Consider the following 16,991-nt stretch of genomic DNA (forward strand, 5'->3'; position numbering starts at 1 on the left):
GGATCCTGGACTATTTAATCAGACCCACCATCTCCTACAGGGGTCAGAGGTCAGGGGTCAGAGGTCATTATAGATGGGGATCTGGGACTGTTTAATCAGACCCACCATCTCCTACAGGGGTCAGAGGTCATTATAGATGGGGATCCTGTACTATTTAATCAGACCCATCATCTCCTACAGGGGCCAGGGGTCAGAGGTCATTATAGATGGGGATCCTGGACTATAATCAGACCCAACATCTCCTACAGGGGTCAGAGGTCATTATAGATGGGGATCTGGGTACCTGTATTCCTCCGCGGTCTTCGTTGCCGGCCATGCCATCAATCTCATCCATGATGAGAACATGTTTACTACTGACTGTCTGAGACGAACCTGGAGAGAGAGAGGAGGGAGAGAGGGGAGGGGTGAGAGAGGAGATGGAGAGAGATGGAGAGAGATGGAGAGAGAGAGAGATGGAGAGAGAGAGATGGAGAGAGAGAGAGATGGAGAGAGAAGAGGCGGGGAGAGAGATGGAGAGAGAGAGGCGGGGAGAGAGATGGAGAGAGAGAGAGGCGGGGAGAGAGATGAGAGAGAGAGGCGGGGAGAGAGATGAGAGAGAGAGAGAGGCGGGGAGAGAGATGGAGAGAGATAGGAGGGGAGAGAGATGGAGAGAGATAGGAGGGGAGAGAGATGGAGAGAGATAGGAGGGGGAGAGAGATGGAGAGAGAGGAGGGGAGAGAGATGGAGAGAGAGGAGGGGAGAGAGAGATGGAGAGAGAGGAGGGGAGAGAGATGGAGAGAGAGGAGGGAGAGAGATGGAGAGAGAGAGGAGAGAGATGGAGAGAGAGAGGAGGGGAGAGAGATGGAGAGAGAGAGGAGGGGAGAGAGATGGAGAGAGAGAGGAGGGGAGAGAGATGGAGAGAGAGGAGGGGAGAGAGATGGAGAGAGAGGCGGGGAGAGAGATGGAGAGAGAGGCGGGGAGAGAGATGGAGAGAGAGAGGCGGGGAGAGAGATGGAGAGAGAGAGGGGGAGAGAGATGGAGAGAGAGGCGGGGAGAGAGATGGAGAGAGAGGCGGGGAGAGAGATGGAGAGGAGAGAGATGGAGAGGGAGAGAGATGGAGAGGAGAGAGATGGAGAGAGAAGAGGAGGGAGAGAGATGGAGAGAGAGAGAGGAGGGGAGAGAGATGGAGAGAGAGAGAGGAGGGGAGAGAGATGGAGAGAGAGAGAGGAGGGGAGAGAGATGAGGAGGGGAGAGAGATGGAGAGAGATGAGGAGGGGAGAGAGATGGAGAGAGAGAGGAGGGGAGAGAGATGGAGAGAGAGAGGAGGGGAGAGAGATGGAGAGAGAGGAGGAGGGGAGAGAGATGGAGAGAGAGAGGAGGGGAGAGAGATGGAGAGAGAGAGGAGGGGAGAGAGATGGAGAGAGAGAGGGGAGAGAGATGGAGAGAGAGAGGAGGGGAGAGAGATGGAGAGAGGAGGGAGAGAGATGAGGAGGGGAGAGAGATGAGAGAGAGAGAGAGAGAGAGAGAGAGAGAGAGAGATGAGGAGGGGAGAGAGATGGAGAGAGAGAGAGAGAGAGAGGAGAGGAGGAGGGGAGAGAGAGAGGAGAGAGAGATGGAGAGAGAGGAGGGAGAGAGATGGAGAGAGAGAGATGGAGAGAGAGGAGAGAGAGAAGGGAGAGAGATGGAGAGAGAGAGAGAGAGAGAGAGAGAGAGAGGAGAGAGAGAGAGAGAGAGAGGAGGGGAGAGAGATGGAGAGAGAGAGGAGGAGGGAGAGAGATGGAGAGAGAGGAGGAGGGGAGAGAGATGGAGAGAGAGAGAGAGAGAGAGGAGAGAGAGAGGAGGGGAGAGAGAGAGAGAGAGAGAGAGAGAGAGAGAGAGATGGAGAGAGGAGGAGGGGAGAGAGATGGAGAGAGAGAGAGAGAGAGAGAGAGGAGAGAGAGATGGAGAGAGGAGGGGAGAGAGAGAGAGAGAGATGGAGAGAGAGATGGAGAGAGGAGGGAGAGAGAGAGAGAGAGAGATGGAGAGAGAGATGGAGAGAGAGAGGAGGAGGGGGAGAGAGATGGAGAGAGAGAGAGAGAGAGAGGAGGGGAGAGAGAGAGAGAGAGAGAGAGAGATGGAGAGAGAGAGACAGAGAGAGGAGGGGAGAGAGAGAGAGAGAGAGATGGAGAGAGAGAGACAGAGAGATGGAGGGAGTAAACAAATAAGAAATATAATTCAATTCCATCCACAAAGTGCAATTTGGTTTCAGAAAAATGATGTGTGTGTGGTGATGTGTGTGTACCTGTGTAGAAGTTGTTGATACTGGTGTTGTTCAGAGACTCAGCGATCACCTGTTTCAGACTGTTCTTACTGCGAGTACAGCTGGCATTCATCTCTACATAGCTGTAGCCCAGCTCCTACACACACACACACACACACACACACACACACACACACAGAAAGAGACAAACAGAAAGTGAGATTTGAACCGGAGAAGACGAGAGGAGGACAGAGGGTAGTTCAGGAGACAAACAGAAAGTGAGATTTGAACCAGAGAAGACGAGGAGGACAGAGAGTAGTTCAGGAGACAAACAGAAAGTGAGGATTTGAACCGGAGAAGAGGAGGACAGAGAGTAGTTCAGGAGACAAACAGAAAGTGAGATTTGAACCGGAGAAGACGAGGAGGAGGACAGAGAGTAGTTCAGGAGACAAACAGAAAGTGAGATTTGAACCGGAGAAGAGGAGGACAGAGAGTAGTTCAGGAGACAAACAGAAAGTGAGATTTGAACCGGAGAAGACGAGAGGAGGACAGAGAGTAGTTCAGGAGACAAACAGAAAGTGAGATTTGAACCGGAGAAGACGAGGAGGACAGAGAGTAGTTCAGGAGACAAACAGAAAGTGAGGATTTGAACCGGAGAAGAGGAGGACAGAGAGTAGTTCAGACTGACCTCACAGACCAAGGCAGCTGTGGTGGTCTTGCCCACGCCAGGAGGTCCAGATAACAGGGCTGCCTTGAAGCTTGAACCATTATCCTTAGTACTGGTGAACTTACCAAACCCTCTCCCTGGGAGAGAGGGAGAACACATACATTATTTATCTACTACTAAGAGAGCATACAAACACTACTAGACAGAGACACAGACAGAGAGACAGAGAGAGAGAGACAGAGAGAGAGAGACAGAGACAGAGAGACAGAGACAGAGAGAGAGAGAGAGACAGAGAGAGAGAGAGAGACAGAGAGAGACAGAGAGAGAGACAGAGAGAGAGACACACAGACCTGCTGTTTTAGCCCCTCCCACTGCATGGTGGGTGTGCCAGTTCTTCAGCCAGCGAAGCAACTTATTGGCTTGGCTCTGGTCTCCCTGCTGACCAATCACAGCCTTCAGATTCTGGGGGCGGTACTTATCCACCCACAGCAGACTGAAATCTTCACCCGCGAATGAGGGCAAAGACAGAGTGGCAGAGGAGGAAGATGATTGGCTCTTACCCCCCAAGTCCAGCCCTCTTTTGACCCCTGAACCTGTACCCCTCCCTGGGAGGGTCACTCTGTCCCCTACCCTGACTCCTCGCCCCGACGCTGAGCCAGGTTTGGAGGGGCTGGGGGTCATGGAGCGAGTTTTGGGGGACTGTTTGGGGGTGCGGGAGGTGGTCTTGGTGTCCGGTGTTCTGCTCTTAAATCCCTTGTTCTGATAGGACGAAAGAGGAGATACAACAAATTAACATCATTATTTATAGGTCTGTTTCCCAAACTCAGATAAAACCCAGTCCAGTCAAATTAAAGAATGTGTACTATTGGACCAACTCAACTAGAAGTATAAATACTGTTTTTTAGATCAGGGAGAACCAGGCCTAATCCGGATCAGGGAGAACAAGGCCTAATCCGGATCAGGAGAACCAGGCCTAATCCGGATCAGGGAGAACCAGGCCTAATCCGGATCAGGGAGAACCAGGCCTAATCCGGATCAGGGAGAAACAGGCCTAATCCGGATCAGGGAGAACCAGGCCTAATCCGGATCAGGGAGAACCAGGCCTAATCCGGATCAGGGAGAACCAGGCCTAATCCGGATCAGGGAGAACCAGGCCTAATCCGGATCAGGGAGAACCAGGCCTAATCCGGGTCTGGGAGAACAGGCCTAATCCGGATCTGGGAAAACAGGCCTAATACTTCCTACATGAGTTATATTAGTAGTATTACATTAGTTATATTAGTAGTATTACACCAGTTACATTAGCTATATTAGTTAAATTAGTAGTATTACATTAGTAATATTAGTAGTATTACATTAGTTATATTAGTAGTATTACATTAGTTATATTAGTAGTATTACATTAGTTATATTAGTAGTATAACATTAGTTATATTAGTATTACACCAGTTACATTAGTAATATTAGTAGTATTACACCAGTTACATTAGTAATATTAGTAGTATTACATTAGTTATATTAGTAGTATTACATTAGTAATATTAGTAGTATTACATTAGTAATATTAGTAGTATTACATTAGTAATATTAGTAGTATTACACCAGTTACATTAGTAATATTAGTAGTATTACATTAGTAATATTAGTAGTATTACATTAGTTATATTAGTAGTATTACACCAGATACATTAGTTATATTAGTAGTATTACACCAGTTACATTAGTAATATTAGTAGTATTACACCAGTTACATTAGTTACATTAGTTATATTAGTAGTATTAAATTAGTTATATTACTAGCATTACATTAGTGATATTAGTAGTATTACATTAGTTACATTAGTTATATTAGTAGTATTACACCAGTTACATTAGTAATATTAGTAGTATTACACCAGTTACATTAGTAATATTAGTAGTATTACACCAGTTACATTAGTAATATTAGTAGTATTACACCAGTTACATTAGTTACATTAGTTATATTAGTAGTATTACACCAGTTACATTAGTAATATTAGAGTATAACATTAGTTATATTAGTAGTATTACATTAGTTATATTAGTAGTATTACATTAGTTATATTAGTATTACACCAGTTACATTAGTAATATTAGTAGTATTACACCAGTTACATTAGTAATATTAGTAGTATTACATTAGTTATATTAGTAGTATTACATTAGTTATATTAGTAGTATTACATTAGTTATATTAGTAGTATTACATTAGTTATATTAGTAGTATTACATTAGTTATATTAGTAGTATTACACCAGTTACATTAGTAATATTAGTAGTATTACACCAGTTACATTAGTAATATTAGTAGTATTACACCAGTTACATTAGTAATATTAGTAGTATTACACCAGTTACATTAGTAATATTAGTAGTATTACATTAGTTATATTAGTAGTATTACATTAGTTATATTAGTAGTATTACATTAGTTATATTAGTAGTATTACATTAGTTATATTAGTAGTATTACATTAGTTATATTAGTAGTATTACATTAGTTATATTAGTAGTATTACATTAGTAATATTAGTAGTATTACATTAGTAATATTAGTAGTATTACATTAGTTATATTATTAGTATTACACCAGTTACATTAGTAATATTAGTAGTATTACACCAGTTACATTAGTTACATTAGTTATATTAGTAGTATTAGTTATATTAGTAGTATTATATTAGTTATATTAGTAGTATTACATTAGTTATATTAGTAGTATTAGTTATATTAGTAGTATTACACCAGTTACATTAGTAATATTAGTAGTATTAGTAGTATTACACCAGTTACATTAGTTATATTAGTTAAATTAGTAGTATTACATTAGTAATATTAGTAGTATAACATTAGTTATATTAGTAGTATTACATTAGTTATATTAGTAGTATAACATTAGTTATATTAGTAGTATTACATTAGTTATATTAGTAGTATTACACCAGTTATATTAGTAGTATTACATAGTTATATTATTAGTAGTATTACATTAGTTATACTAGTAGTATTACATTAGTAATATTAGTAGTATAACAGTTATATTAGTAGTATTACATTAGTTATATTAGTAGTATTACATTAGTTATATTAGTAGTATTACATTAGTTATATTAGTAGTATTACACCAGTTATATTAGTAGTATTACATTAGTTATATTACATTAGTAGTATTACATTAGTTATATTAGTAGTATTACATTAGTATATTAGTAGTATAACAGTTATATTAGTAGTATTACATTAGTTATATTAGTAGTATTACATTAGTTATAGATACATTAGTTATATTAGTAGTATTACATTAGTTATATTAGTAGTATTACATTAGTTATATTAGTAGTATTAGTTATATTAGTAGTATTACATTAGTTATATTAGTAGTATTACATTAGTTATATTAGTAGTATTACATTAGTTATATTAGTAGTATTACACCAGTTACATTAGTTATATTAGTAGTATTACACCAGTTACATTAGTTATATTAGTAGTATTACATTAGTTATATTAGTAGTATTATTAGTTATATTAGTAGTATTAGTTATATTAGTAGTATTACATTAGTTATATTAGTAGTATTACATTAGTTATATTAGTAGTATTACATTAGTTATATTAGTAGTATTACATTAGTTATATTAGTAGTATTACATTAGTTATATTAGTAGTATTACATTAGTATTATATTAGTAGTATTACATTAGTTATATTAGTAGTATTACATTAGTTATATTAGTTATATTAGTTATATTAGTAGTATTACATTAGTTATATTAGTAGTATTACATTAGTTATATTAGTAGTATTAGTTATATTAGTAGTATTAGTTATATTAGTAGTATTACATTAGTTATTAGTTATATTAGTTATATTAGTAGTATTACATTAGTTATATTGGTAGTATTATATTAGTAGTATTAGTTATATTAGTTATATTAGTAGTATTACATTAGTTATATTAGTAGTATTACATTAGTTATATTAGTAGTATTACATTAGTTATATTAGTTATATTAGTAGTATTACATTAGTTATATTAGTTATATTAGTAGTATTACATTAGTTATATTAGTTATATTAGTAGTATTACATTAGTTATATTAGTTATATTAGTAGTATTACATTAGCTATATTAGTAGTATTAGTTATATTATTAGTATTACATTAGTTATATTAGTAGTATAACATTAGTTATATTAGTAGTATTATATTAGTTATATTAGTAGTATTATATTAGTTATATTAGTAGTATTATATTAGTTATATTAGTAGTATTATATTAGTTATATTAGTAGTATTAGTTATATTATTAGTATTACATTAGTTATATTAGTAGTATAACATTAGTTATATTAGTAGTATAACATTAGTTATATTAGTAGTATTACATTAGTTATATTAGTAGTATTACATTAGTTATATTAGTAGTATTACATTAGTTATATTTAGTATTACATTAGTTATATTAGTAGTATTACATTAGTTATATTAGTAGTATTACACCAGTTACATTAGTTAGTATTAGTATATTAGTAGTATTACATTAGTTATATTAGTAGTATTACATTAGTTATATTAGTAGTATTACATTAGTTATATTAGTAGTATTACATTAGTTATATTAGTAGTATTACATTAGTTATATTAGTAGTTATATTACATTAGTTATATTAGTAGTATTACATTAGTTATATTAGTAGTATTACATTAGTTATATTAGTAGTATTACATTAGTTATATTAGTAGTATTACATTAGTTATATTAGTAGTATTACATTAGTTATATTAGTAGTATTACATTAGTTATATTAGTAGTATTATTACATTAGTTATATTAGTAGTATTACATTAGTTATATTAGTAGTATTATTAGTTATATTAGTAGTATTATTAGTTATATTAGTAGTATTACATTAGTTATATTAGTAGTATTAGTTATATTAGTAGTATTACATTAGTTATATTAGTAGTATTAGTTATATTAGTAGTATTACATTAGTTATATTACATTAGTTATATTAGTAGTATTACACCAGTTACATTAGTTATTAGTAGTATTAGTTATATTAGTAGTATTACATTAGTTATATTAGTAGTATTACATTAGTTATATTAGTAGTATTACATTAGTTATATTAGTTATTACATTAGTTATATTAGTAGTATTAGTTATATTACATTAGTTATATTAGTAGTATTACATTAGTTATATTAGTAGTATTATTAGTAGTATTACATTAGTTATATTAGTAGTATTACATTAGTTATATTAGTAGTATTACACCAGTTACATTAGTTATATTAGTAGTATTACACCAGTTACATTAGTTATATTAGTAGTAGTTATATTAGTAGTATTAGTTATATTAGTAGTATTACATTAGTTATATTAGTAGTATTACATTAGTTATATTAGTAGTATTACATTAGTTATATTAGTAGTATTACATTAGTTATATTAGTAGTATTACATTAGTTACATTAGTTATATTAGTTAGTATTAGTACATTAGTTATATTAGTAGTATTACATTAGTTATATTAGTAGTATTAGTTATATTAGTAGTATTACATTAGTTATATTAGTAGTATTAGTATTAGTATATTAGTAGTATTAGTTATATTAGTAGTATTAGTTATATTAGTAGTATTAATATTATTACATTAGTTATATTAGTAGTATTACATTAGTTATATAGTAGTATTACATTAGTTATATTAGTAGTATTAGTTATATTAGTAGTATTAGTTATATTAGTAGTATTAGTTATATTAGTAGTATTACATTAGTTATATTAGTAGTATTAGTAATATTAGTAGTATAACATTAGCTATATTAGTAGTATAACATTAGTTATATTAGTAGTATTACATTAGTTATATTAGTTATATTAGTAGTATTATATTAGTTATATTAGTAGTATTACATTAGCTATATTAGTAGTATAACATTAGCTATATTAGTAGTATAACATTAGTTATATTAGTAGTATTACATTAGTTATATTAGTTATATTAGTAGTATTAGTTATATTAGTAGTATTATATTAGTTATATTAGTAGTATTATTAGTTATATTAGTAGTATTACATTAGTTATATTAGTAGTATTACACCAGTATTACATTAGTTATATTAGTAGTATTACATTAGTTATATTAGTAGTATTACATTAGTTATATTAGTAGTATTAGTTATATTAGTAGTATTAGTTATAGTTATATTAGTATTACATTAGTTATATTAGTTATATTAGTAGTATTACATTAGTTATATTAGTAGTATTACATTAGTTATATTAGTAGTATTAGTTATATTAGTAGTATTAGTTATATTATTAGTATTAGTTATATTATTAGTATTACATTTGTTATATTAGTAGTATTAGTTATATTAGTAGTATTACATTAGTAGTATTAGTTATATTGGTAGTATTATATTAGTAGTATTAGTTACATTAGTTATATTAGTAGTATTACATTAGTTATATTAGTAGTATTACATTAGTTATATTAGTAGTATTACATTAGTTATATTAGTTATATTAGTAGTATTACATTAGTTATATTAGTAGTATTACATTAGTTATATTAGTAGTATTACACCAGTTACATTAGCTATATTAGTTAAATTAGTAGTATTACATTAGTTATATTAGTAGTATTATATTAGTTATATTAGTAGTATAACATTAGTTATATTAGTAGTATTATATTAGTTATATTAGTAGTATTACATTAGTTATATTAGTAGTATTACATTAGTTATATTAGTAGTATTACCAGTTACATTAGTTATATTAGTAGTATTATATTAGTTATATTAGTAGTATTACATTAGTTATATTAGTAGTATTAGTTATATTAGTAGTATTAGTTATATTAGTAGTATTACATTAGTTATATTAGTAGTATTAGTTATATTAGTAGTATTACATTAGTTATATTAGTAGTATATTATATTAGTAGTTACATTAGTTATATTAGTAGTATTACATTAGTTATATTAGTAGTATTACATTAGTTATATTAGTAGTATTACATTAGTAATATTACTAGTATTACATTAGTTATATTAGTAGTATTACATTAGTTATATTACTAGTATTACATTAGTTATATTAGTAGTATTACATTAGTTATATTAGTAGTATTACATTAGTTATATTTAGTTATATTATTAGTAGTATTACATTAGTTATATTAGTAGTATTACACCAGTTACATTAGTTATATTAGTAGTATAACATTAGTTATATTAGTAGTATTATATTAGTAGTATTACATTAGTAATATTAGTAGTATTACATTAGTTATATTAGTAGTATTACACCAGTTACATTAGCTATATTAGTTAAATTAGTAGTATTACATTAGTTATATTAGTAGTATTATATTAGTTATATTAGTAGTATAACATTAGTTATATTAGTAGTATAACATTAGTTATATTAGTAGTATTACATTAGTTATATTAGTAGTATTAGTTATATTAGTAGTATTAGTTATATTAGTAGTATTACATTAGTTATATTAGTAGTATTAGTTATATTAGTAGTATTACATTAGTTATATTAGTAGTATAACATTAGTTATATTAGTAGTATAACATTAGTTATATTAGTAGTATAACATTAGTTATATTATTAGTATTACATTAGTTATATTAGTAGTATTAGTTATATTAGTAGTATTAGTTATATTAGTAGTATTAGTTATATTAGTAGTATTACATTAGTTATATTCCCCCTAGTATTACATTAGTTATATTAGTAGTATTGTATTAGTTATATTAGTAGTATTAGTTATATTAGTAGTATTACATTAGTTATATTAGTAGTATTATATTAGTTATATTAGTGGTATTATATTAGTTATATTAGTAGTATTACATTAGCTATATTAGTAGTATTAGTTTTATTAGTAGTATTATGTTATATTAGTAGTATTACCAGGTACTTTAGACCAGAGCCCAATGTTCCCCCTCACCTCTGCCTCGGCAGCAATCAGGTACTTGGACTTCTTCCCTGGTGTACTTCTGATGAGCTCCAACAGACCATCCTCATCCAGGATCTTAGTTCCAAACCCTCCGCCTGGAGACAGAGAGAGGAGAGAGAGGAGAGAGAGGAGAGAGAGGAGAGAGAGGAGAGAGAGGAGAGAGAGGAGAGAGAGGAGAGAGAGGAGAGAGGAGAGAGAGGAGAGAGGAGAGGAGAGAGAGGAGAGAGAGAGAGAGAGGAGAGAGAGGAGAGAGGGGAGAGAGAGGAGAGAGAGGAGAGAGAGGAGAGAGGAACCCAGTGGGTTTGGACCCCCAGAGGAGAGGAGAGAGGGGAGAGAGGAGGAGAGAGAGGAGAGAGAGGAGAGAGAGGATAGAGAGGAGAGGAGAGAGAGGAGAGAGAGGAGCTATATTGAAAAAAACTGAGGTCAAAGGGAGAGAACAAGAGAGAGAGCGAACGAGAGAAAACGAGAGACCGAGAGAAAATGAGAGAGAGACTGAAAGAGACAGAGGTAAATAAGTGAACCCTTTGTGAACCTTCTCAGTCTTGGCGGCTCCTCCATCTCTGCCCATCACCAGGTATGTCGTCCTCTTACTGATGTTACCGGTCACCTTCCCTCCGTTGCGCTCTATCAGGGACTTCGCATCCTCACGTTTCTAACACACCAGAGATCACAAACACACATCCCTCCAGGCAGTTCTCTGCTCTGTGTTTACACACACACAGTGGGTAGAGAACACACACACACACACACACACACACACAGGTTACACACACACACACACACGAGAGAAAACACACAGGTTACACACACACACACACACACACACAGGTTACACACACACACAGTGGAGAAACACACACAGTATTGCGTGTGTTTTATTGCATTAGTGATCTGTGTGTTTATACCCCCCCAGTGGTATGTGTTTATACCCCAGTGGGTATGTGTGTTTAGACCCCAGTGGGTATGTGTTTACCCCCCAGTGGGTATGTGTTTATACCCCAGTGGGTATGTGTTTATACCCCAGTGGGTATGTGTTTATACCCCCCAGTGGGTATGTGTTTAGATCCCAGTGGGTATGTGTTTAGATCCCAGTGGGTATGGGTTTAGATCCCAGTGGGTATGGGTTTAGATCCCAGTGGGTATGGGTTTTAGATCCCAGGGCTGTGTGTTTGTCTTACAGTGGGTATGGTTTAGATCCCAGGGCTGTGTGTTTGTCTTACAGTGGGTATGGGTTTAGATCCCAGGGCTGTGTGTTTGTCTTACAGTGGGTATGGGTTTAGATCCCAGGGCTGTGTGTTTGTCTTACAGTGGGTATGGGTTTAGATCCCAGGGCTGTGTGTTTGTCTTACAGTGGGTATGGGTTTAGATCCCAGTGGGCTGTGTGTTTGTCTTACAGTGGGTATGGGTTTAGACCCCAGTGGGTATGTGTTTAGACCCCAGTGGGTATGTGTTTAGACCCCAGTGGGTATGTGTTTAGATCCCAGTGGGTATGGGTTTAGACCCCAGTGGGTATGGGTTTAGACCCCAGTGGGTATGGGTTTAGATCCCAGTGGGTATGGGTTTGTCTAACAGTGGGTATGTGTTTAGATCCCAGTGGGTATGGGTTTAGATCCCAGTGTTTAGACCCCAGTGGGTATGTGTTTAGACCCCAGTGGGTATGTGTTTAGACCCCAGTGGGTATGTGTTTAGATCCCAGTGGGTATGTGTTTAGATCCCAGTGGGTATGTGTTTAGATCCCAGTGGGTATGTGTTTAGATCCCAGTGGGTATGTGTTTAGATCCCAGTGGGTATGTGTTTAGATCCCAGTGGGTATGTGTTTAGATCCCAGTGGGTATGTGTTTGTCTAACAGTGGGTATGTGTTTAGACCCCCAGTGGGTATGTGTTTAGACCCCCAGTGGGTATGTGTTTAGATCCCAGTGGGTATGGGTTTAGACCCAAGTGGGTATGTGTTTAGATCCCAGTGGGTATGTGTTTGTCTAACAGTGGGTATGTGTTTGTCTAACAGTGGGTATGTGTTTAGATCCCAGTGGGTATGTGTTTGTCTAACCCCAGTGGGTGTGTTTAGACCCCAGTGGGTATGTGTTTAGACCCCCAGTGGGTATGTGTTTAGATCCCAGTGGGTATGGGTTTAGACCCAAGTGGGTATGTGTTTAGACCCCAGTGGGTATGTGTTTAGATCCCAGTGGGTATGGGTTTAGACCCAAGTGGGTATGTGTTTAGATCCCAGTGGGTATGTGTTTTCTAACAGTGGGTATGTGTTTGTCTAACAGTGGGTATGTGTTTAGATCCCAGTGGGTATGTGTTTGTCTAACAGTGGGTATGTGTTTAGACCCCCAGTGGGTATGTGTTTAGACCCCCAGTGGGTATGTGTTTAGATCCCAGTGGGTATGGGTTTAGACCCAAGTGGGTATGTGTTTAGACCCCAGTGGGTATGTGTTTAGACCCCAGTGGGTATGTGTTTAGACCCCAGTGGGTATGTGTTTAGACCCCAGTGGGTATGTGTTTAGACCCCAGTGGGTATGTGTTTAGATCCCAGTGGGTATGTGTTTAGATCCCAGTGGGTATGTGTTTAGATCCCAGTGGGTATGTGTTTAGATCCCAGTGGGTATGTGTTTAGATCCCAGTGGGTATGTGTTTAGATCCCAGTGGGTATGTGTTTAGATCCCAGTGGGTATGTGTTTAGATCCCAGTGGGTATGTGTTTAGACCCCAGTGGGTATGTGTTTAGACCCCAGTGGGTATGTGTTTAGACCCCAGTGGGTATGTGTTTAGACCCCAGTGGGTATGTGTTTAGACCCCAGTGGGTATGTGTTTAGACCCCAGTGGGTATGTGTTTAGACCCCAGTGGGTATGTGTTTAGACCCCAGTGGGTATGTGTTTAGACCCCAGTGGGTATGTGTTTAGACCCCAGTGGGTATGTGTTTAGATCCCAGTGGGTATGGGTTTAGATCCCAGTGGGTATGGGTTTAGACCCCAGTGGGTAGATCCCAGTGGGGTTTAGATCCCAGTGGGTATGGGTTTGTCTAACAGTGGGTATGTGTTTAGATCCCAGTGGGTATGGGTTTAGATCCCAGTGTTTAGACCCCAGTGGGTATGTGTTTAGACCCCAGTGGGTATGTGTTTAGACCCCAGTGGGTATGTGTTTAGACCCCAGTGGGTATGTGTTTAGACCCCAGTGGGTATGTGTTTAGATCCCAGTGGGTATGTGTTTAGATCCCAGTGGGTATGTGTTTAGTTTAGATCCCAGTGGGTATGTGTTTAGATCCCAGTGGGTATGTGTTTAGATCCCAGTGGGTATGTGTTTAGATCCCAGTGGGTATGTGTTCAGATCCCAGTGGGTATGTGTTCAGATCCCAGTGGGTATGTGTTTAGATCCCAGTAACAGTGGGTATGTGTTTGTCTAACAGTGGGTATGTGTTTAGATCCCCCCAGTGGGTATGTGTTTAGACCCCCAGTGGGTATGTGTTTGTCCCCAGTGGGTATGTGTTTAGATCCCAGTGGGTATGGGTTTAGATCCCAGTGGGTATGGGTTTAGATCCCAGTGGGTATGGGTTTAGATCCCAGGGCTGTGTGTTTGTCTTACAGTGGGTATGGGTTTAGATCCCAGGGCTGTGTGTTTGTCTTACAGTGGGTATGGGTTTAGATCCCAGGGCTGTGTGTTTGTCTTACAGTGGGTGGGTATGGGTTTAGATCCCAGGGCTGTGTGTTTGTCTTACAGTGGGTATGGGTTTAGATCCCAGGGCTGTGTGTTTGTCTTACAGTGGGTATGGGTTTAGATCCCAGGGCTGTGTGTTTGTCTTACAGTGGGTATGGGTTTAGATCCCAGGGCTGTGTGTTTGTCTTACAGTGGGTATGGGTTTAGATCCCAGGGCTGTGTGTTTGTCTTACAGTGGGTATGGGTTTAGATCCCAGTGGGTATGGGTTTAGATCCCAGGGCTGTGTGTTTGTCTTACAGTGGGTATGGGTTTAGACCCGGTGGGTATGGGTTTAGATCCCAGGGCTGTGTGTTTGTCTTACAGTGGGTATGGGTTTAGATCCCAGGGCTGTGTTTGTCTTACAGTGGGTATGGGTTTAGATCCCAGGGCTCTGGGTCCGTCTCGGTTCAGGAAACTACGGAAGGCTGAGGAGTTCCTCGCTTCTTCTCCGATTCCTCTGGACTGGTGCTCTGGACACACACACACACACACACAGTCAGTAACAATCACAGAGTCACACAGTCACAGTCACTCACAGTCACACAGTCAGTAACAGTCAGTAACAATCATTGTCACTCACAGTCATTGTCACTCACAATCATTGTCACTCACAATCATTGTCACTCACAATCATTGTCACTCACAATCATTGTCACTCACAGTCATTGTCACTCACAGTCACACACAGTCACAGTCACACAGTCACTCACAGTCATTGTCACTCACAGTCACCGTCACACACAGTCACACAGAGTCACACAGAGTCACACAGAGTCACACCGTCACTCACAGTCACAGAGTCACCGTCACACAGTCACAGAGTCACCGTCACACAGTCAGTCACTCACAGTCACACACAGTCACTCACAGTCACAGAGTCACCGTCACACAGTCACTCACAGTCACAGAGTCACCGTCACACAGTCACCGTCACACAGTCACTCACAGTCACAGAGTCACCGTCACACAGTCACTCACAGAGCTTTGGGTTATTTTCGTTGAACGATAACGGTTTAAAAAGTTTCACCTCTTTCTTGGGGAGGTTTTAAGAGTCGTGGGTGTGGTCACCATGGTTACACTTCCTGTTTTGAGCTTGGACTTCCTGTCTGTGCTTGAAGGGGTTAGGAACTCCTTTTTGGGAGAGACGGACGCATTGATACTCAGATTTGTCTTGCCTCCTCCTTCCTCTTCCTCCTCCCTTTTCTTCATCATGGACAGTTTGGAACTGGTCTTAACAAGAGGGGGGACCTTTTTAGGGGACGGACCGATCACGTCCTGGTTGTGATCCCGCCCATTGGACTGTGGTTGGCTGGTAGTGCTGCTGTGGGAGGAGTTAGCGCTGCTTTTGTTGGCTGACCCCTGATCCTCACCAGAGTATTTACGAGCCTGGACACACACACACACACAGATGGACACACACACACACACACACACACACACACACACATAAATATATATAGAGACATGTTGAATCTTTCAAAGAGAGACAGAGAGAGTTTGTAGTGTGTGTGTGTGTGTGTACTCTTCACCTTTTTGGCGTGTGGTTGTTGATCTAACATGGCCAGCGTCTTGGCAAACTCCTCGTCCTCGTGGACCTGCCTCTCCAACTCCATGTCCTCGTCCATCTGCAGCTGCTGGGCGATGACCTCATCAGTCAGCGACTCATCAGGGTCCTGAGAGAGCTGGATGAACAGCACACAGCCGTCAACAAAGACAACTAGTCAGACTAGTCAGACTACACACTAGACCTGGGTCTCATCAACAACAACTAGTCAGACTACACACTAGACCTGGGTCTCATCAACAACTAGTCAGACTACACACTAGACCTGGGTCTCATCAACAACTAGTCAACTAGTCAGACTACACACTAGACCTGGGTCTCATCAACAACAACTAGTCAGACTACACACTAGACCTGGGTCTCATCAACAACAACTAGTCAGACTACACACTAGCCCTGGGTCTCATCAACAACAACTAGTCAGACTACACACTAGACCTGGGTCTCCCTGGGTCTCATCAACAACAACTAGTCAGACACACTAGCCCTGGGTCTCATCAACAACAACTAGTCAGACTACACACTAGACCTGGGTCTCATCAACAACTAGTCAGACTCAAGACCTGGGTCTCATCAACAACAACTAGTCAGACTACACACTAGCCCTGGGTCTCATCAACAACAACTAGTCAGACTACACACTAGACCTGGGTCTCATCAACAACAACTAGTCAGACTACACACTAGACCTGGGTCTCTCATCAACAACTAGTCACAACTAGTCACTAGTCAGACTACACACTAGACCTGGGTCTCATCAACAACAACTAGTCAGACTACACACTAGACCTGGTCTCATCAACAACAACTAGTCAGACTACACACTAGCCC

The 16,991-nt window shown here is 37.6% G+C and overlaps 1 pseudogene; it reads right to left on the bottom strand.

Moving 5' to 3' along the window:
- LOC121843545 overlaps nt 1–16,991 on the bottom strand; it is a 50,417-nt pseudogene that overhangs the window by 16,961 nt on the left and 16,465 nt on the right.

This window comes from Oncorhynchus tshawytscha, unplaced genomic scaffold, assembly GCF_018296145.1.
Source record: "Oncorhynchus tshawytscha isolate Ot180627B unplaced genomic scaffold, Otsh_v2.0 Un_contig_15252_pilon_pilon, whole genome shotgun sequence".
NCBI classification, from domain to species: domain Eukaryota; kingdom Metazoa; phylum Chordata; class Actinopteri; order Salmoniformes; family Salmonidae; genus Oncorhynchus; species Oncorhynchus tshawytscha.